The 22,672-nt window shown below is 44.9% G+C and overlaps 7 non-coding genes and 2 pseudogenes across 7 annotated transcripts; all 9 read left to right on the forward strand.

Annotated features, from left to right (window-relative positions):
• Window positions 1-1,197: 1,197 nt before the first annotated feature.
• On the forward strand, window positions 1,198-1,388 carry LOC130314361 (U2 spliceosomal RNA). Its single transcript, XR_008862067.1, has one exon. It is a non-coding gene; the product is annotated as a U2 spliceosomal RNA (small nuclear RNA).
• Window positions 1,389-3,480: 2,092 nt separating this feature from the next.
• Window positions 3,481-3,671, forward strand: LOC130314362 (U2 spliceosomal RNA). The gene has a single exon (XR_008862068.1). It is a non-coding gene; the product is annotated as a U2 spliceosomal RNA (small nuclear RNA).
• Window positions 3,672-5,752: 2,081 nt separating this feature from the next.
• On the forward strand, window positions 5,753-5,885 carry LOC130314328 (U2 spliceosomal RNA; annotated as a pseudogene).
• A 5,026-nt stretch (window positions 5,886-10,911) lies between these two features.
• LOC130314308 (U2 spliceosomal RNA) lies at window positions 10,912-11,115 on the forward strand (annotated as a pseudogene).
• Window positions 11,116-13,201: 2,086 nt separating this feature from the next.
• Window positions 13,202-13,392, forward strand: LOC130314363 (U2 spliceosomal RNA). The gene has a single exon (XR_008862069.1). It is a non-coding gene; the product is annotated as a U2 spliceosomal RNA (small nuclear RNA).
• Window positions 13,393-15,480: 2,088 nt separating this feature from the next.
• LOC130314295 (U2 spliceosomal RNA) lies at window positions 15,481-15,671 on the forward strand. The gene has a single exon (XR_008862021.1). It is a non-coding gene; the product is annotated as a U2 spliceosomal RNA (small nuclear RNA).
• A 2,083-nt stretch (window positions 15,672-17,754) lies between these two features.
• On the forward strand, window positions 17,755-17,945 carry LOC130314365 (U2 spliceosomal RNA). Its single transcript, XR_008862070.1, has one exon. It is a non-coding gene; the product is annotated as a U2 spliceosomal RNA (small nuclear RNA).
• A 2,088-nt stretch (window positions 17,946-20,033) lies between these two features.
• On the forward strand, window positions 20,034-20,224 carry LOC130314145 (U2 spliceosomal RNA). The gene has a single exon (XR_008861886.1). It is a non-coding gene; the product is annotated as a U2 spliceosomal RNA (small nuclear RNA).
• A 2,086-nt stretch (window positions 20,225-22,310) lies between these two features.
• On the forward strand, window positions 22,311-22,501 carry LOC130314146 (U2 spliceosomal RNA). The gene has a single exon (XR_008861887.1). It is a non-coding gene; the product is annotated as a U2 spliceosomal RNA (small nuclear RNA).
• The last annotated feature ends 171 nt before the right edge of the window (window positions 22,502-22,672 follow it).

The raw sequence follows: 22,672 nt of genomic DNA on the forward strand, positions 1-22,672 counted from the left end.
ATATTTGGCCTGCAACTTTCTGTGCGACAAATTCAGACAGGAAAAATCAGTATAAATCCTTAGAAAATTATCCCCCAGTGTCTCCATCTGCTGGCGGTATTGAATAAGCATTGCTGCACTGATGGGGTATGCATTAGACGAAAAAAAAGAAGAAAAAGAAGAATAATACGCCCAGAAAAGAGGCGAAAAGGAGAAAAACGTAAAAAAACGTGAAAAAAAAGTAAGAGGAAGAGAAGGGAAAAAAAGGTGGAAATGGGTTTAAAAGTGATTTCGGCGGAGAAATATATATATATATATATATATATATATATATATATATATATACGCGCACACACACACATATATATAAACGTATTCTCCGTTGAGATATTGCAGCCGCTGCTGTGTCCAGGCCCAGGAGCCTTAGCACTGTGCTGTGATGTCACTCAATACCACTGACATCACTAGGTGTAAACAACATCTCTCCTTTGCTGTGTATGTGACTATGGAGCTGTTTGGTGATGTCGTCTATTATGGCCTTCATAGAAGCAACAGGAGATTGTTGCATCCATCTAGAACCCTCAGAACTACAGTGCTATGATGTCACTCACTTCCACAGGCCTTGCAGAGTGTAAACAACAACAACCCAGCTTTGTTGTGTATGTAACCATAGGGATTTGTGATGTCACCTAGAACCTTCACAGCAGCGACAGCTTTATGAGGAGCATCAGCACTGCTCTGCCTGAGCAGAACCATCACCGCCATAGGTTGTCAAATAACCCGGATTTAACCCACACAGGTAAGTCCAATGGGGTGCAGGCATGTCCTCTATGCTTACAGCTTCCCGTGGGTGTTGGTTTGATACCGTTTGGGGACAGCCAAGGAGGCATCTGCAGGCAACAAAGGTAGGTGTGTGCTTGTGTGTGTGTTTCCTATGCAGATCCTAAGCCCAGTGTCACATGCAAGTAGGAGGAGTAAGAAGGGTTCCTGGCAAATCCGGGTTATGGATTGCATTTAAAAAGGCCCCGTGGGAGTGCAATGGGCCCCTGTCTTGCTGCTTAGCAATAATGGTATGGGTTTAGGTTCTGCTGTGTGTACTGGTGGTTGACTGCCCCCCAGCCCAGAGTGTGCATGGAAAATTGTCTGGCAGCCTCCCTGACAGCAAGCAGTGATAGTGCCCATGAAGGGGACCTTGTTGGGCCCGCCCCTTTCACGGTTATCGCTTCTCGGCCTTTTGGCTAAGATCAAGTGTAGTATCTGTTCTTATCAGTTTAATATCTGATACGTCCCCTATCTGGGGACCATATATTAAATGGATTTTTGAGAACGGGGGCCGATTTCGAAGCTTGCTTCCGTCGCCCTATGCATTGACCCGATATGGCAGTATCTTCGGGTACAGTGCACCACCCCCTTACAGGGTTAAAAAGAAAGATTCCTACTTTCATTGCTACCTGCTTGCTGGCTAGCCAGCTAGCCAGCCCTGTGGGCCTTGCTGCTGCCGCTGCAGCCAAAAAACAAAAGGTGGTGCTGCTGCTGCTTCTGCTGCTTCTGCTTCTGCTTGTGTCTGGCCGCTGTTGGAGCGTCCAGGCACAGGACTTCTGCTGCTGCTGACTAAATGGCCTCCTTAATTGGATCATTTGAGTAGCCAGCACACCTGTGCAGGTAGGGCATGACATGATAGGCAGCTGCCTTGATAGCGGGTGGGTGCTGAATGTTCCTAATTGACAAAATAAGATTAATGCTTATGAAGAAATATAAAATCTCATCCCTTCCCCAATATCGCGCCACACCCCTACCCCTTAATTCCCTGGTTGAACTTGATGGACATATGTCTTTTTTCGACCGTACTAACTATGTAACTATGTAACATAACATGGGGGGGGTCTCCTGGCTGTTCACACAGGTGTGTCATTGCTGTACATTGACCATGCATTGCTTCTGTGGTATTGCAAAGGCAAAGACAAATGCTTCCAGCCATCCATTGCACTAATGGATTGGTCATCAGCTGGCTGTCTATGTCCCGCATCAATATAGACCAAAGTACAGAGGGTTAGGCTATGCTATTGTGCACCTACCTGATGCATCAGAAGGTGCGAGGCCCTTGCTAAATTCTGTGCACAGACTTTGAGATCTATACTTTAGACTGTATCTAAACCTGCTCCAACATGGACTGACATTCTGGCCTACTTTCAGCCGATGCGACTTGTCTGTCGCTGAACAGTCGCTTTTTATGTATTCAGCACCTATGTATAATGTTGTAAAAATGCTCTAGAAGCTAAAGTCGCAGAAATGTCACACATATTTGGCCTGCAACTTTCTGTGCGACAAATTCAGACAGGAAAAATCAGTATAAATCCTTAGAAAATTATCCCCCAGTGTCTCCATCTGCTGGCGGTATTGAATAAGCATTGCTGCACTGATGGGGTATGCATTAGACGAAAAAAAAGAAGAAAAAGAAGAATAATACGCCCAGAAAAGAGGCGAAAAGGAGAAAAACGTAAAAAAACGTGAAAAAAAAGTAAGAGGAAGAGAAGGGAAAAAAAGGTGGAAATGGGTTTAAAAGTGATTTCGGCGGAGAAATATATATATATATATATATATATATATATATATATATATATATATATACGCGCACACACACACATATATATAAACGTATTCTCCGTTGAGATATTGCAGCCGCTGCTGTGTCCAGGCCCAGGAGCCTTAGCACTGTGCTGTGATGTCACTCAATACCACTGACATCACTAGGTGTAAACAACATCTCTCCTTTGCTGTGTATGTGACTATGGAGCTGTTTGGTGATGTCGTCTATTATGGCCTTCATAGAAGCAACAGGAGATTGTTGCATCCATCTAGAACCCTCAGAACTACAGTGCTATGATGTCACTCACTTCCACAGGCCTTGCAGAGTGTAAACAACAACAACCCAGCTTTGTTGTGTATGTAACCATAGGGATTTGTGATGTCACCTAGAACCTTCACAGCAGCGACAGCTTTATGAGGAGCATCAGCACTGCTCTGCCTGAGCAGAACCATCACCGCCATAGGTTGTCAAATAACCCGGATTTAACCCACACAGGTAAGTCCAATGGGGTGCAGGCATGTCCTCTATGCTTACAGCTTCCCGTGGGTGTTGGTTTGATACCGTTTGGGGACAGCCAAGGAGGCATCTGCAGGCAACAAAGGTAGGTGTGTGCTTGTGTGTGTGTTTCCTATGCAGATCCTAAGCCCAGTGTCACATGCAAGTAGGAGGAGTAAGAAGGGTTCCTGGCAAATCCGGGTTATGGATTGCATTTAAAAAGGCCCCGTGGGAGTGCAATGGGCCCCTGTCTTGCTGCTTAGCAATAATGGTATGGGTTTAGGTTCTGCTGTGTGTACTGGTGGTTGACTGCCCCCCAGCCCAGAGTGTGCATGGAAAATTGTCTGGCAGCCTCCCTGACAGCAAGCAGTGATAGTGCCCATGAAGGGGACCTTGTTGGGCCCGCCCCTTTCACGGTTATCGCTTCTCGGCCTTTTGGCTAAGATCAAGTGTAGTATCTGTTCTTATCAGTTTAATATCTGATACGTCCCCTATCTGGGGACCATATATTAAATGGATTTTTGAGAACGGGGGCCGATTTCGAAGCTTGCTTCCGTCGCCCTATGCATTGACCCGATATGGCAGTATCTTCGGGTACAGTGCACCACCCCCTTACAGGGTTAAAAAGAAAGATTCCTACTTTCATTGCTACCTGCTTGCTAGCTAGCCAGCCCTGTGGGCCTTGCTGCTGCTGCTGCAGCCAAAAAACAAAAGGTGGTGCTGCTGCTGCTTCTGCTGCTTCTGCTTCTGCTTGTGTCTGGCCGCTGTTGGAGCGTCCAGGCACAGGACTTCTGCTGCTGCTGACTAAATGGCCTCCTTAATTGGATCATTTGAGTAGCCAGCACACCTGTGCAGGTAGGGCATGACATGATAGGCAGCTGCCTTGATAGCGGGTGGGTGCTGAATGTTCCTAATTGACAAAATAAGATTAATGCTTATGAAGAAATATAAAATCTCATCCCTTCCCCAATATCGCGCCACACCCCTACCCCTTAATTCCCTGGTTGAACTTGATGGACATATGTCTTTTTTCGACCGTACTAACTATGTAACTATGTAACATAACATGGGGGGGGGTCTCCTGGCTGTTCACACAGGTGTGTCATTGCTGTACATTGACCATGCATTGCTTCTGTGGTATTGCAAAGGCAAAGACAAATGCTTCCAGCCATCCATTGCACTAATGGATTGGTCATCAGCTGGCTGTCTATGTCCCGCATCAATATAGACCAAAGTACAGAGGGTTAGGCTATGCTATTGTGCACCTACCTGATGCATCAGAAGGTGCGAGGCCCTTGCTAAATTCTGTGCACAGACTTTGAGATCTATACTTTAGACTGTATCTAAACCTGCTCCAACATGGACTGACATTCTGGCCTACTTTCAGCCGATGCGACTTGTCTGTCGCTGAACAGTCGCTTTTTATGTATTCAGCACCTATGTATAATGTTGTAAAAATGCTCTAGAAGCTAAAGTCGCAGAAATGTCACACATATTTGGCCTGCAACTTTCTGTGCGACAAATTCAGACAGGAAAAATCAGTATAAATCCTTAGAAAATTATCCCCCAGTGTCTCCATCTGCTGGCGGTATTGAATAAGCATTGCTGCACTGATGGGGTATGCATTAGACGAAAAAAAAGAAGAAAAAGAAGAATAATACGCCCAGAAAAGAGGCGAAAAGGAGAAAAACGTAAAAAAACGTGAAAAAAAAGTAAGAGGAAGAGAAGGGAAAAAAAGGTGGAAATGGGTTTAAAAGTGATTTCGGCGGAGAAATATATATATATATATATATATATATATATATATATATATATATACGCGCACACACACACATATATATAAACGTATTCTCCGTTGAGATATTGCAGCCGCTGCTGTGTCCAGGCCCAGGAGCCTTAGCACTGTGCTGTGATGTCACTCAATACCACTGACATCACTAGGTGTAAACAACATCTCTCCTTTGCTGTGTATGTGACTATGGAGCTGTTTGGTGATGTCGTCTATTATGGCCTTCATAGAAGCAACAGGAGATTGTTGCATCCATCTAGAACCCTCAGAACTACAGTGCTATGATGTCACTCACTTCCACAGGCCTTGCAGAGTGTAAACAACAACAACCCAGCTTTGTTGTGTATGTAACCATAGGGATTTGTGATGTCACCTAGAACCTTCACAGCAGCGACAGCTTTATGAGGAGCATCAGCACTGCTCTGCCTGAGCAGAACCATCACCGCCATAGGTTGTCAAATAACCCGGATTTAACCCACACAGGTAAGTCCAATGGGGTGCAGGCATGTCCTCTATGCTTACAGCTTCCCGTGGGTGTTGGTTTGATACCGTTTGGGGACAGCCAAGGAGGCATCTGCAGGCAACAAAGGTAGGTGTGTGCTTGTGTGTGTGTTTCCTATGCAGATCCTAAGCCCAGTGTCACATGCAAGTAGGAGGAGTAAGAAGGGTTCCTGGCAAATCCGGGTTATGGATTGCATTTAAAAAGGCCCCGTGGGAGTGCAATGGGCCCCTGTCTTGCTGCTTAGCAATAATGGTATGGGTTTAGGTTCTGCTGTGTGTACTGGTGGTTGACTGCCCCCCAGCCCAGAGTGTGCATGGAAAATTGTCTGGCAGCCTCCCTGACAGCAAGCAGTGATAGTGCCCATGAAGGGGACCTTGTTGGGCCCGCCCCTTTCACGGTTATCGCTTCTCGGCCTTTTGGCTAAGATCAAGTGTAGTAATACAGGAGATCTGGTCAGAAGGTACTCGGGTACCCCTCTCCTCGGCCTTGTGGGATCGCCCAGGTTTATTGCCTGGGCTTCACCCACTTGTTGCTATTGGGGAGAGGGCCTAGTCCCAGGGTAACGAGTAGCGATCGCCTCTCAAGACCTTCGGGTGGAGAGAGGTTAGAACCATGGATGATGATCCGGATCCAGGTTCTGTGCCGGCATACGCAAGGATCAAAAACACCGTGAGAGTCATTCTCACGGATGATACCAAAAGGGCGGACGATTTTAAATTCGTAGTAGAGGACGTGCTCGGAGGAGTTTTCGGAATACAGAAGGGCGAGATATTGGCAATCCAGGACTACCCGAAGCGTAAAATTTTTGATGTGACGTTCACACAAAATGGCATCCACAGAGATTTTGTTACCAGAGCTGCTGCGAGTAAAGACAAAAAGCTTCAGGGTGTCCGGATTATTGAGCACGTTCTAGACGATATTAAGCTGGTGGTAGTAAAGATGTATTCCCCTTTCGCCAACCTACACGATGTTGAGTTGTTTTTACAAGTCTATTTTAGTAAGGTTGAGTGCAGAGGAAAAATCATGAACAGCTGTGGCATCTGGACATCTAAGTGGAGATTTCAGGTTACATGCAAAAAAGATGACAGATTGCCAGGGGGAATACAACTACCACCAGCTCGTTTTAAAATAAATAATATGTGTGGCGACCTCTTTTATGCGGGGATGCCAAGCTACTGCAGGAAGTGTCACAGATATGGACACACAAAAGAAAACTGTGAAAGTACATGCAAAAAATGTGGTAGCACACAGCACGAGACAGAGAAATGCACAAGAGGAGGGAGGTGCAATTTCTGTCAACAATTCGGTCACCTTTTCTCCTCTTGTCCCCACAGACATAGGACGGAGCAGCAGTGGCAACCCTGGAGGCAGCAAGGACAGCAACCGGGACACCAGCCGAGGCAAGCAGAGCCAGTGATTACCCCCCCACAAGAGGTAAGCGGTGAGATGGAGAAGGAGAAAGACCCCCCTCAGGCAAAAGGAGGGGACCCTAAAGAGCAGAGGATGGCCAAAAAACGTGCAAGTGGTGAAAAAACTGGCCCCCAGGAGCATGCTGGGTTAAGAGAGGAGCGGACTGCGGCCGAATCCGCTCCTCAGCAACCTCTGGCTCAGGGTCCCCCTGAGAGCGATGATCCGGGTGGAGAGGTGAAGGTTAAAAGGCGGAGGGGCTCCAGAAGACTCTATTCGGAGGCGGTCCAGGGGGAGCCGATGGAAGTACCTGCGGATGCAGGGAACCCAAGTGACGTTCCTCCACAGGTCCCCATAGGGGATACCCCCCCTCCTCCCTGCCAGGAGGAGGTTTCAGGGGTGACCGTCTCTGAGGTACCAGAGACGGAACTAAGTGAACACCCGACCCCTATGGAGGGGCAAGAGGTGGAAGAACCCAATGAGTCTGGAGCCCTGATTGCCAGGATGCCCGAGAACAACTATGCCTCAATCATGATGGAGGAGGGGGGTCGGCTGAGTGATGGTGCCTCCTCTCCTGCTTCCTCTATGCGTACAGTTGAGTCAGATTTTGGGGGGTATGAGGCTTCGGAGGGGGAATCAGAGGTGTAAGACGTTTTCTTGTACATTCCCATGGCTGAGTTGTCCGGTCTGTCCTTGAACGTGAGAAGTGTGAGCGCCAGAGTAAGAAGGGTTGCCCTATTTAATTACTTGTCGGTTTTTGCTGCTTCCGTCCTTTTCCTGCAGGAATGTGGCATCCCGCACAGATTAAATTATAAAGAATATGAAGATGATTGGGTGCACGGTCCATCAGTCTGGTCTGGATCAAATGAGTCCAGATCAGCAGGGGTCGCCATACTTTTTAAAGGGAACGTTTTAATTGAGAGTTTTAACGAAATTTTACCAGGCAGAATTTTATTGGTCAGCGCTTTTATTAATGGTATTAAATGGCAGTTTTTAAATTTTTATGGTTCTCCTGATAAGAATGAAAGAATAAAAATGTTGGAGATTTTACCCCTTTTTATTAACAATTCTAGTCCTCTTGTTTTATCAGGTGATTTTAATTGTATTTTAAGGGGAGAACGCCGTTTTTCGAACGCAGTGAGTAGGAACTATGATAAGACGTCTTTTATGTTAAAAAACTTGATTTTAGATTTTAATCTCACTGATGTTTTTAAAAAATGTAATTTTAACGTACCAGAGGAAGACGGTGTTACCTGGAGCAATGCAAGCTGTAGCTCCAGGATAGATTTTATTTTTTGTTCTTATCAAGTACTGCCTTTTAACTGTGATCTTTTTACCAATGTTTTTTCTGACCATAAATTATTGTATTTTAAAGTTAAAAGTGATTTTAAAAGGAGAACTGGTAGGAATGCCTGGAAGTTAAACGTGTCCCTTTTAGAAGATCCGCAGGTTTTATCAGATTTTATCACCTTTTACAAGGAATGCAGACGAGTAAAAGACCCCAACACTCCCACCAGTATCTGGTGGGAAAAAATGAAACTAAAAATAAAAGAATTTTTTATCCGTGTTGGGGTTAGGAAAGCTAAAGAAAAACGTGAATTTTATAATATCCTAAATACTCGTCTGCAAACCCTGTACAAATTCAGAGCACATGGGATGGAGGTGGAGAAGGAGGTACATGATCTTAAAAAAGAAATAACTAAGTGCCTGGAGCAGAAAGGAAAAGAAATTATCTTTAGGTCTCGAATACAGCATCTTGAGGAAAACGAGACCTGCTCCAGGTATTTTTTTAAGAAAATACATGAAAATAGAAGGTTAATAGAAAACATTGAAGGAGTGAATGATGTACAGGGTATTTTAAAAAAGGTGCAAGAGTTTTATGCGGATCTTTTTAATGTAAAACACATTGATGAATGTTTTATGAATGACTCGTTAAAGGAGATCACCAATTTTTTAGATCCTGTCTCACAGTCTTTTTTATTGCAGAATATTTCAGAGCAGGAGATTTTAGAGACCGTCAAGAGTTTTAAAACAGGTAAAGTGCCTGGGCCGGATGGTATACCCATTGAATTTTATGTTACTTTTTATGGTATTTTAAAAGAAGATTTGTTCTCCCTTTTTACTGAAGTCTTTAAGTCTAAAATCCTCCCAGGCTCATGGAAGAAGGGTGATGTCTCCCTGCTATTCAAAAAGGGAGACCGGTCGGAACTCAAAAACTGGAGACCAATCACCCTTCTGAACTGCGACTATAAAATAATGGCGAAACTGTGTGCTAACCGCTTAAAGAACGTAATCCATAAAATAATTCATACAAACCAAGTCTGTGGGGTGCCTGGGAGGAGTTTATGGGAGAACCTAAACCTTTTAAAGGATGTAATTAGCGACACCAAATTAAGAAAAGGAAAGCTGGCGGTTTTATCCATAGATTTTGAAAAAGCTTTCGACAGGGTGTCACATTTTTATCTTTTTAAGGTTTTAGAGAAAATGGGTATACCTGATGGCTTTTTATTGTCTCTTAGAGCTTTTTATGATAACTGTACTAGTAAAATTTTAGTAAATGGTTTTAAGACACAGGGCGTGATTTTAAATTCCGGAGTGAAGCAGGGGTGTCCCTTGTCCCCACTACTCTTCATTTGCGCAATAGAGCCTCTTTTATGTACAATACGAAAGGATAAGCAGATCCATGGAGTCCCCCTGCCAGGAGGAGGGGGACTAGAGGCGAAGGTAGTGGGGTACATGGACGATGTTGCGGTGTTTTGCAGGGACACCCCATCGCTTCAGAAGACGCTAAAACAGATTCAATATTTTAATTGTGCCTCCGGTTTTAAAGTCAATTTTAACAAAAGTAACATTTTAAACATAGGCGGAATGCCTTTGTATGATGTGCCCGTCCCTGTGTCTGAGTCGGTGCAGATTTTAGGTGTCTCCTTTGACGAGTCTAATAATGGTTTTAATAGCTGGGACTTGGTGGCTCAAAAAATAAATAAGAAAATATGTATGTGGAACATGCGAGAACTTACAATGGAAGGGAAGGTTTTAATTACAAAAATGGTGCTTTTACCTATTTTATTGTATTTAAGTCTGGTTTTCCCACCCCCCGAAATGGTTCTAAAGAAAATAACAAAAGCTTCTTTTACTTTCTTTTGGAGTTCTAAGAGCGAAAAATTAAAGAGACAAATTGTGATAAAACCGAACTCCAGGGGCGGTAAGGATTTTCCAGATTTTAAAGCTTTCCTTTTAATAAAGTTTTTTAGCATGTGTTTTACTACTGTTTTTAAAGATAGCTACTGGTCTTATTTTGTTCGTTTTAATACTGGTTATTTTATGCGGAGGAACGGCTGGTTTTCTACAGTTTTAAGTTGCCCTTATTCTTTGAATTTACCCCCTCAATACATGATTTTAGGAAAAATTTTAAACTTATATAATTTTAAAGGTAAAAGTGTTCAGGATCTGTGCAATAGCAAAAAACTACTAAAGGAAATAAAAGAAACCAGTACCGTGACTCCCATCAAAAATTTTAACGAACAGAAGTGTATACAGATTTGGAAGATGTTGAGTATTAATTATCTTTTTAATTCACAGAAGGACCTGGCCTGGAGCTGCGCACACGAGTGTCTTCCATGCCGGGCATTCCAGCACCGAAGAGGATTATCCAACTCTGCAACCTGCCCGAGGGAGGGATGCCGACAAGAGGAGACCGTGCACCATCTAATATGGACTTGTTTTTACTCGCAGAAAATATGGACAAAGATACTCCCTCTGGTAAAAAGGATAACTGGACTAAAAGACTTAAATATTGCAGTGGTTTTTTATGGTTGCCTGGAATGCCCAACACGGACTCAAGAGACTATTGCATGGAAGATCATAAACTGTGTGAAGGCAGCTCTGTGGAAGGCCAGGAATATTTTATTGTTCAAGCATGAGGTTTTATCTGTGAAGGACATTTTATCTATCTGTTTTTATGAAATGTACCAGTACTATCTTTTAGACAAGAAGAGATTTCCGCTTTTATCTAGAAAATGGTTTTTAAAAGAATGGAATTCTATCTTGTAAAGCCACCAAGTGCCCATTTTATGTTTTAATATGTTGTAAATATGTTATTTATATGTAACTGTATTTATTGACATATTTGCACAACTTTGTTAACATTATTTAATTTTTAATAAAGTTGCCCCCGTAAGGGTAGTCAAGTTAAAAAAAAAATCTGTTCTTATCAGTTTAATATCTGATACGTCCCCTATCTGGGGACCATATATTAAATGGATTTTTGAGAACGGGGGCCGATTTCGAAGCTTGCTTCCGTCGCCCTATGCATTGACCCGATATGGCAGTATCTTCGGGTACAGTGCACCACCCCCTTACAGGGTTAAAAAGAAAGATTCCTACTTTCATTGCTACCTGCTTGCTGGCTAGCCAGCTAGCCAGCCCTGTGGGCCTTGCTGCTGCTGCTGCAGCCAAAAAACAAAAGGTGGTGCTGCTGCTGCTTCTGCTGCTTCTGCTTCTGCTTGTGTCTGGCCGCTGTTGGAGCGTCCAGGCACAGGACTTCTGCTGCTGCTGACTAAATGGCCTCCTTAATTGGATCATTTGAGTAGCCAGCACACCTGTGCAGGTAGGGCATGACATGATAGGCAGCTGCCTTGATAGCGGGTGGGTGCTGAATGTTCCTAATTGACAAAATAAGATTAATGCTTATGAAGAAATATAAAATCTCATCCCTTCCCCAATATCGCGCCACACCCCTACCCCTTAATTCCCTGGTTGAACTTGATGGACATATGTCTTTTTTCGACCGTACTAACTATGTAACTATGTAACATAACATGGGGGGGGTCTCCTGGCTGTTCACACAGGTGTGTCATTGCTGTACATTGACCATGCATTGCTTCTGTGGTATTGCAAAGGCAAAGACAAATGCTTCCAGCCATCCATTGCACTAATGGATTGGTCATCAGCTGGCTGTCTATGTCCCGCATCAATATAGACCAAAGTACAGAGGGTTAGGCTATGCTATTGTGCACCTACCTGATGCATCAGAAGGTGCGAGGCCCTTGCTAAATTCTGTGCACAGACTTTGAGATCTATACTTTAGACTGTATCTAAACCTGCTCCAACATGGACTGACATTCTGGCCTACTTTCAGCCGATGCGACTTGTCTGTCGCTGAACAGTCGCTTTTTATGTATTCAGCACCTATGTATAATGTTGTAAAAATGCTCTAGAAGCTAAAGTCGCAGAAATGTCACACATATTTGGCCTGCAACTTTCTGTGCGACAAATTCAGACAGGAAAAATCAGTATAAATCCTTAGAAAATTATCCCCCAGTGTCTCCATCTGCTGGCGGTATTGAATAAGCATTGCTGCACTGATGGGGTATGCATTAGACGAAAAAAAAGAAGAAAAAGAAGAATAATACGCCCAGAAAAGAGGCGAAAAGGAGAAAAACGTAAAAAAACGTGAAAAAAAAGTAAGAGGAAGAGAAGGGAAAAAAAGGTGGAAATGGGTTTAAAAGTGATTTCGGCGGAGAAATATATATATATATATATATATATATATATATATATATATATACGCGCACACACACACATATATATAAACGTATTCTCCGTTGAGATATTGCAGCCGCTGCTGTGTCCAGGCCCAGGAGCCTTAGCACTGTGCTGTGATGTCACTCAATACCACTGACATCACTAGGTGTAAACAACATCTCTCCTTTGCTGTGTATGTGACTATGGAGCTGTTTGGTGATGTCGTCTATTATGGCCTTCATAGAAGCAACAGGAGATTGTTGCATCCATCTAGAACCCTCAGAACTACAGTGCTATGATGTCACTCACTTCCACAGGCCTTGCAGAGTGTAAACAACAACAACCCAGCTTTGTTGTGTATGTAACCATAGGGATTTGTGATGTCACCTAGAACCTTCACAGCAGCGACAGCTTTATGAGGAGCATCAGCACTGCTCTGCCTGAGCAGAACCATCACCGCCATAGGTTGTCAAATAACCCGGATTTAACCCACACAGGTAAGTCCAATGGGGTGCAGGCATGTCCTCTATGCTTACAGCTTCCCGTGGGTGTTGGTTTGATACCGTTTGGGGACAGCCAAGGAGGCATCTGCAGGCAACAAAGGTAGGTGTGTGCTTGTGTGTGTGTTTCCTATGCAGATCCTAAGCCCAGTGTCACATGCAAGTAGGAGGAGTAAGAAGGGTTCCTGGCAAATCCGGGTTATGGATTGCATTTAAAAAGGCCCCGTGGGAGTGCAATGGGCCCCTGTCTTGCTGCTTAGCAATAATGGTATGGGTTTAGGTTCTGCTGTGTGTACTGGTGGTTGACTGCCCCCCAGCCCAGAGTGTGCATGGAAAATTGTCTGGCAGCCTCCCTGACAGCAAGCAGTGATAGTGCCCATGAAGGGGACCTTGTTGGGCCCGCCCCTTTCACGGTTATCGCTTCTCGGCCTTTTGGCTAAGATCAAGTGTAGTATCTGTTCTTATCAGTTTAATATCTGATACGTCCCCTATCTGGGGACCATATATTAAATGGATTTTTGAGAACGGGGGCCGATTTCGAAGCTTGCTTCCGTCGCCCTATGCATTGACCCGATATGGCAGTATCTTCGGGTACAGTGCACCACCCCCTTACAGGGTTAAAAAGAAAGATTCCTACTTTCATTGCTACCTGCTTGCTGGCTAGCCAGCTAGCCAGCCCTGTGGGCCTTGCTGCTGCTGCTGCAGCCAAAAAACAAAAGGTGGTGCTGCTGCTGCTTCTGCTGCTTCTGCTTCTGCTTGTGTCTGGCCGCTGTTGGAGCGTCCAGGCACAGGACTTCTGCTGCTGCTGACTAAATGGCCTCCTTAATTGGATCATTTGAGTAGCCAGCACACCTGTGCAGGTAGGGCATGACATGATAGGCAGCTGCCTTGATAGCGGGTGGGTGCTGAATGTTCCTAATTGACAAAATAAGATTAATGCTTATGAAGAAATATAAAATCTCATCCCTTCCCCAATATCGCGCCACACCCCTACCCCTTAATTCCCTGGTTGAACTTGATGGACATATGTCTTTTTTCGACCGTACTAACTATGTAACTATGTAACATAACATGGGGGGGGTCTCCTGGCTGTTCACACAGGTGTGTCATTGCTGTACATTGACCATGCATTGCTTCTGTGGTATTGCAAAGGCAAAGACAAATGCTTCCAGCCATCCATTGCACTAATGGATTGGTCATCAGCTGGCTGTCTATGTCCCGCATCAATATAGACCAAAGTACAGAGGGTTAGGCTATGCTATTGTGCACCTACCTGATGCATCAGAAGGTGCGAGGCCCTTGCTAAATTCTGTGCACAGACTTTGAGATCTATACTTTAGACTGTATCTAAACCTGCTCCAACATGGACTGACATTCTGGCCTACTTTCAGCCGATGCGACTTGTCTGTCGCTGAACAGTCGCTTTTTATGTATTCAGCACCTATGTATAATGTTGTAAAAATGCTCTAGAAGCTAAAGTCGCAGAAATGTCACACATATTTGGCCTGCAACTTTCTGTGCGACAAATTCAGACAGGAAAAATCAGTATAAATCCTTAGAAAATTATCCCCCAGTGTCTCCATCTGCTGGCGGTATTGAATAAGCATTGCTGCACTGATGGGGTATGCATTAGACGAAAAAAAAGAAGAAAAAGAAGAATAATACGCCCAGAAAAGAGGCGAAAAGGAGAAAAACGTAAAAAAACGTGAAAAAAAAGTAAGAGGAAGAGAAGGGAAAAAAAGGTGGAAATGGGTTTAAAAGTGATTTCGGCGGAGAAATATATATATATATATATATATATATATATATATATATATATATACGCGCACACACACACATATATATAAACGTATTCTCCGTTGAGATATTGCAGCCGCTGCTGTGTCCAGGCCCAGGAGCCTTAGCACTGTGCTGTGATGTCACTCAATACCACTGACATCACTAGGTGTAAACAACATCTCTCCTTTGCTGTGTATGTGACTATGGAGCTGTTTGGTGATGTCGTCTATTATGGCCTTCATAGAAGCAACAGGAGATTGTTGCATCCATCTAGAACCCTCAGAACTACAGTGCTATGATGTCACTCACTTCCACAGGCCTTGCAGAGTGTAAACAACAACAACCCAGCTTTGTTGTGTATGTAACCATAGGGATTTGTGATGTCACCTAGAACCTTCACAGCAGCGACAGCTTTATGAGGAGCATCAGCACTGCTCTGCCTGAGCAGAACCATCACCGCCATAGGTTGTCAAATAACCCGGATTTAACCCACACAGGTAAGTCCAATGGGGTGCAGGCATGTCCTCTATGCTTACAGCTTCCCGTGGGTGTTGGTTTGATACCGTTTGGGGACAGCCAAGGAGGCATCTGCAGGCAACAAAGGTAGGTGTGTGCTTGTGTGTGTGTTTCCTATGCAGATCCTAAGCCCAGTGTCACATGCAAGTAGGAGGAGTAAGAAGGGTTCCTGGCAAATCCGGGTTATGGATTGCATTTAAAAAGGCCCCGTGGGAGTGCAATGGGCCCCTGTCTTGCTGCTTAGCAATAATGGTATGGGTTTAGGTTCTGCTGTGTGTACTGGTGGTTGACTGCCCCCCAGCCCAGAGTGTGCATGGAAAATTGTCTGGCAGCCTCCCTGACAGCAAGCAGTGATAGTGCCCATGAAGGGGACCTTGTTGGGCCCGCCCCTTTCACGGTTATCGCTTCTCGGCCTTTTGGCTAAGATCAAGTGTAGTATCTGTTCTTATCAGTTTAATATCTGATACGTCCCCTATCTGGGGACCATATATTAAATGGATTTTTGAGAACGGGGGCCGATTTCGAAGCTTGCTTCCGTCGCCCTATGCATTGACCCGATATGGTAGTATCTTCGGGTACAGTGCACCACCCCCTTACAGGGTTAAAAAGAAAGATTCCTACTTTCATTGCTACCTGCTTGCTGGCTAGCCAGCTAGCCAGCCCTGTGGGCCTTGCTGCTGCTGCTGCAGCCAAAAAACAAAAGGTGGTGCTGCTGCTGCTTCTGCTGCTTCTGCTTCTGCTTGTGTCTGGCCGCTGTTGGAGCGTCCAGGCACAGGACTTCTGCTGCTGCTGACTAAATGGCCTCCTTAATTGGATCATTTGAGTAGCCAGCACACCTGTGCAGGTAGGGCATGACATGATAGGCAGCTGCCTTGATAGCGGGTGGGTGCTGAATGTTCCTAATTGACAAAATAAGATTAATGCTTATGAAGAAATATAAAATCTCATCCCTTCCCCAATATCGCGCCACACCCCTACCCCTTAATTCCCTGGTTGAACTTGATGGACATATGTCTTTTTTCGACCGTACTAACTATGTAACTATGTAACATAACATGGGGGGGGTCTCCTGGCTGTTCACACAGGTGTGTCATTGCTGTACATTGACCATGCATTGCTTCTGTGGTATTGCAAAGGCAAAGACAAATGCTTCCAGCCATCCATTGCACTAATGGATTGGTCATCAGCTGGCTGTCTATGTCCCGCATCAATATAGACCAAAGTACAGAGGGTTAGGCTATGCTATTGTGCACCTACCTGATGCATCAGAAGGTGCGAGGCCCTTGCTAAATTCTGTGCACAGACTTTGAGATCTATACTTTAGACTGTATCTAAACCTGCTCCAACATGGACTGACATTCTGGCCTACTTTCAGCCGATGCGACTTGTCTGTCGCTGAACAGTCGCTTTTTATGTATTCAGCACCTATGTATAATGTTGTAAAAATGCTCTAGAAGCTAAAGTCGCAGAAATGTCACACATATTTGGCCTGCAACTTTCTGTGCGACAAATTCAGACAGGAAAAATCAGTATAAATCCTTAGAAAATTATCCCCCAGTGTCTCCATCTGCTGGCGGTATTGAATAAGCATTGCTGCACTGATGGGGTATGCATTAGACGAAAAAAAAGAAGAAAAAGAAGAATAATACGCCCAGAAAAGAGGCGAAAAGGAGAAAAACGTAAAAAAACGTGAAAAAAAAGTAAGAGGAAGAGAAGGGAAAAAAAGGTGGAAATGGGTTTAAAAGTGATTTCGGCGGAGAATATATATATATATATATATATATATATATATATATATATACGCGCACACACACACATATATATAAACGTATTCTCCGTTGAGATATTGCAGCCGCTGCTGTGTCCAGGCCCAGGAGCCTTAGCACTGTGCTGTGATGTCACTCAATACCACTGACATCACTAGGTGTAAACAACATCTCTCCTTTGCTGTGTATGTGACTATGGAGCTGTTTGGTGATGTCGTCTATTATGGCCTTCATAGAAGCAACAGGAGATTGTTGCATCCATCTAGAACCCTCAGAACTACAGTGCTATGATGTCACTCACTTCCACAGGCCTTGCAGAGTGTAAACAACAACAACCCAGCTTTGTTGTGTATGTAACCATAGGGATTTGTGATGTCACCTAGAACCTTCACAGCAGCGACAGCTTTATGAGGAGCATCAGCACTGCTCTGCCTGAGCAGAACCATCACCGCCATAGGTTGTCAAATAACCCGGATTTAACCCACACAGGTAAGTCCAATGGGGTGCAGGCATGTCCTCTATGCTTACAGCTTCCCGTGGGTGTTGGTTTGATACCGTTTGGGGACAGCCAAGGAGGCATCTGCAGGCAACAAAGGTAGGTGTGTGCTTGTGTGTGTGTTTCCTATGCAGATCCTAAGCCCAGTGTCACATGCAAGTAGGAGGAGTAAGAAGGGTTCCTGGCAAATCCGGGTTATGGATTGCATTTAAAAAGGCCCCGTGGGAGTGCAATGGGCCCCTGTCTTGCTGCTTAGCAATAATGGTATGGGTTTAGGTTCTGCTGTGTGTACTGGTGGTTGACTGCCCCCCAGCCCAGAGTGTGCATGGAAAATTGTCTGGCAGCCTCCCTGACAGCAAGCAGTGATAGTGCCCATGAAGGGGACCTTGTTGGGCCCGCCCCTTTCACGGTTATCGCTTCTCGGCCTTTTGGCTAAGATCAAGTGTAGTATCTGTTCTTATCAGTTTAATATCTGATACGTCCCCTATCTGGGGACCATATATTAAATGGATTTTTGAGAACGGGGGCCGATTTCGAAGCTTGCTTCCGTCGCCCTATGCATTGACCCGATATGGCAGTATCTTCGGGTACAGTGCACCACCCCCTTACAGGGTTAAAAAGAAAGATTCCTACTTTCATTGCTACCTGCTTGCTGGCTAGCCAGCTAGCCAGCCCTGTGGGCCTTGCTGCTGCTGCTGCAGCCAAAAAACAAAAGGTGGTGCTGCTGCTGCTTCTGCTGCTTCTGCTTCTGCTTGTGTCTGGCCGCTGTTGGAGCGTCCAGGCACAGGACTTCTGCTGCTGCTGACTAAATGGCCTCCTTAATTGGATCATTTGAGTAGCCAGCACACCTGTGCAGGTAGGGCATGACATGATAGGCAGCTGCCTTGATAGCGGGTGGGTGCTGAATGTTCCTAATTGACAAAATAAGATTAATGCTTATGAAGAAATATAAAATCTCATCCCTTCCCCAATATCGCGCCACACCCCTACCCCTTAATTCCCTGGTTGAACTTGATGGACATATGTCTTTTTTCGACCGTACTAACTATGTAACTATGTAACATAACATGGGGGGGGTCTCCTGGCTGTTCACACAGGTGTGTCATTGCTGTACATTGACCATGCATTGCTTCTGTGGTATTGCAAAGGCAAAGACAAATGCTTCCAGCCATCCATTGCACTAATGGATTGGTCATCAGCTGGCTGTCTATGTCCCGCATCAATATAGACCAAAGTACAGAGGGTTAGGCTATGCTATTGTGCACCTACCTGATGCATCAGAAGGTGCGAGGCCCTTGCTAAATTCTGTGCACAGACTTTGAGATCTATACTTTAGACTGTATCTAAACCTGCTCCAACATGGACTGACATTCTGGCCTACTTTCAGCCGATGCGACTTGTCTGTCGCTGAACAGTCGCTTTTTATGTATTCAGCACCTATGTATAATGTTGTAAAAATGCTCTAGAAGCTAAAGTCGCAGAAATGTCACACATATTTGGCCTGCAACTTTCTGTGCGACAAATTCAGACAGGAAAAATCAGTATAAATCCTTAGAAAATTATCCCCCAGTGTCTCCATCTGCTGGCGGTATTGAATAAGCATTGCTGCACTGATGGGGTATGCATTAGACGAAAAAAAAGAAGAAAAAGAAGAATAATACGCCCAGAAAAGAGGCGAAAAGGAGAAAAACGTAAAAAAACGTGAAAAAAAAGTAAGAGGAAGAGAAGGGAAAAAAAGGTGGAAATGGGTTTAAAAGTGATTTCGGCGGAGAAATATATATATATATATATATATATATATATATATATATATATATACGCGCACACACACACATATATATAAACGTATTCTCCGTTGAGATATTGCAGCCGCTGCTGTGTCCAGGCCCAGGAGCCTTAGCACTGTGCTGTGATGTCACTCAATACCACTGACATCACTAGGTGTAAACAACATCTCTCCTTTGCTGTGTATGTGACTATGGAGCTGTTTGGTGATGTCGTCTATTATGGCCTTCATAGAAGCAACAGGAGATTGTTGCATCCATCTAGAACCCTCAGAACTACAGTGCTATGATGTCACTCACTTCCACAGGCCTTGCAGAGTGTAAACAACAACAACCCAGCTTTGTTGTGTATGTAACCATAGGGATTTGTGATGTCACCTAGAACCTTCACAGCAGCGACAGCTTTATGAGGAGCATCAGCACTGCTCTGCCTGAGCAGAACCATCACCGCCATAGGTTGTCAAATAACCCGGATTTAACCCACACAGGTAAGTCCAATGGGGTGCAGGCATGTCCTCTATGCTTACAGCTTCCCGTGGGTGTTGGTTTGATACCGTTTGGGGACAGCCAAGGAGGCATCTGCAGGCAACAAAGGTAGGTGTGTGCTTGTGTGTGTGTTTCCTATGCAGATCCTAAGCCCAGTGTCACATGCAAGTAGGAGGAGTAAGAAGGGTTCCTGGCAAATCCGGGTTATGGATTGCATTTAAAAAGGCCCCGTGGGAGTGCAATGGGCCCCTGTCTTGCTGCTTAGCAATAATGGTATGGGTTTAGGTTCTGCTGTGTGTACTGGTGGTTGACTGCCCCCCAGCCCAGAGTGTGCATGGAAAATTGTCTGGCAGCCTCCCTGACAGCAAGCAGTGATAGTGCCCATGAAGGGGACCTTGTTGGGCCCGCCCCTTTCACGGTTATCGCTTCTCGGCCTTTTGGCTAAGATCAAGTGTAGTATCTGTTCTTATCAGTTTAATATCTGATACGTCCCCTATCTGGGGACCATATATTAAATGGATTTTTGAGAACGGGGGCCGATTTCGAAGCTTGCTTCCGTCGCCCTATGCATTGACCCGATATGGCAGTATCTTCGGGTACAGTGCACCACCCCCTTACAGGGTTAAAAAGAAAGATTCCTACTTTCATTGCTACCTGCTTGCTGGCTAGCCAGCTAGCCAGCCCTGTGGGCCTTGCTGCTGCTGCTGCAGCTAAAAAACAAAAGGTGGTGCTGCTGCTGCTTCTGCTGCTTCTGCTTCTGCTTGTGTCTGGCCGCTGTTGGAGCGTCCAGGCACAGGACTTCTGCTGCTGCTGACTAAATGGCCTCCTTAATTGGATCATTTGAGTAGCCAGCACACCTGTGCAGGTAGGGCATGACATGATAGGCAGCTGCCTTGATAGCGGGTGGGTGCTGAATGTTCCTAATTGACAAAATAAGATTAATGCTTATGAAGAAATATAAAATCTCATCCCTTCCCCAATATCGCGCCACACCCCTACCCCTTAATTCCCTGGTTGAACTTGATGGACATATGTCTTTTTTCGACCGTACTAACTATGTAACTATGTAACATAACATGGGGGGGGTCTCCTGGCTGTTCACACAGGTGTGTCATTGCTGTACATTGACCATGCATTGCTTCTGTGGTATTGCAAAGGCAAAGACAAATGCTTCCAGCCATCCATTGCACTAATGGATTGGTCATCAGCTGGCTGTCTATGTCCCGCATCAATATAGACCAAAGTACAGAGGGTTAGGCTATGCTATTGTGCACCTACCTGATGCATCAGAAGGTGCGAGGCCCTTGCTAAATTCTGTGCACAGACTTTGAGATCTATACTTTAGACTGTATCTAAACCTGCTCCAACATGGACTGACATTCTGGCCTACTTTCAGCCGATGCGACTTGTCTGTCGCTGAACAGTCGCTTTTTATGTATTCAGCACCTATGTATAATGTTGTAAAAATGCTCTAGAAGCTAAAGTCGCAGAAATGTCACACATATTTGGCCTGCAACTTTCTGTGCGACAAATTCAGACAGGAAAAATCAGTATAAATCCTTAGAAAATTATCCCCCAGTGTCTCCATCTGCTGGCGGTATTGAATAAGCATTGCTGCACTGATGGGGTATGCATTAGACGAAAAAAAAGAAGAAAAAGAAGAATAATACGCCCAGAAAAGAGGCGAAAAGGAGAAAAACGTAAAAAAACGTGAAAAAAAAGTAAGAGGAAGAGAAGGGAAAAAAAGGTGGAAATGGGTTTAAAAGTGATTTCGGCGGAGAAATATATATATATATATATATATATATATATATATATATATATACGCGCACACACACACATATATATAAACGTATTCTCCGTTGAGATATTGCAGCCGCTGCTGTGTCCAGGCCCAGGAGCCTTAGCACTGTGCTGTGATGTCACTCAATACCACTGACATCACTAGGTGTAAACAACATCTCTCCTTTGCTGTGTATGTGACTATGGAGCTGTTTGGTGATGTCGTCTATTATGGCCTTCATAGAAGCAACAGGAGATTGTTGCATCCATCTAGAACCCTCAGAACTACAGTGCTATGATGTCACTCACTTCCACAGGCCTTGCAGAGTGTAAACAACAACAACCCAGCTTTGTTGTGTATGTAACCATAGGGATTTGTGATGTCACCTAGAACCTTCACAGCAGCGACAGCTTTATGAGGAGCATCAGCACTGCTCTGCCTGAGCAGAACCATCACCGCCATAGGTTGTCAAATAACCCGGATTTAACCCACACAGGTAAGTCCAATGGGGTGCAGGCATGTCCTCTATGCTTACAGCTTCCCGTGGGTGTTGGTTTGATACCGTTTGGGGACAGCCAAGGAGGCATCTGCAGGCAACAAAGGTAGGTGTGTGCTTGTGTGTGTGTTTCCTATGCAGATCCTAAGCCCAGTGTCACATGCAAGTAGGAGGAGTAAGAAGGGTTCCTGGCAAATCCGGGTTATGGATTGCATTTAAAAAGGCCCCGTGGGAGTGCAATGGGCCCCTGTCTTGCTGCTTAGCAATAATGGTATGGGTTTAGGTTCTGCTGTGTGTACTGGTGGTTGACTGCCCCCCAGCCCAGAGTGTGCATGGAAAATTGTCTGGCAGCCTCCCTGACAGCAAGCAGTGATAGTGCCCATGAAGGGGACCTTGTTGGGCCCGCCCCTTTCACGGTTATCGCTTCTCGGCCTTTTGGCTAAGATCAAGTGTAGTATCTGTTCTTATCAGTTTAATATCTGATACGTCCCCTATCTGGGGACCATATATTAAATGGATTTTTGAGAACGGGGGCCGATTTCGAAGCTTGCTTCCGTCGCCCTATGCATTGACCCGATATGGCAGTATCTTCGGGTACAGTGCACCACCCCCTTACAGGGTTAAAAAGAAAGATTCCTACTTTCATTGCTACCTGCTTGCTGGCTAGCCAGCTAGCCAGCCCTGTGGGCCTTGCTGCTGCTGCTGCAGCCAAAAAACAAAAGGTGGTGCTGCTGCTGCTTCTGCTGCTTCTGCTTCTGCTTGTGTCTGGCCGCTGTTGGAG

This window comes from Hyla sarda, unplaced genomic scaffold, assembly GCF_029499605.1.
Source record: "Hyla sarda isolate aHylSar1 unplaced genomic scaffold, aHylSar1.hap1 scaffold_181, whole genome shotgun sequence".
NCBI lineage: Eukaryota > Metazoa > Chordata > Amphibia > Anura > Hylidae > Hyla > Hyla sarda.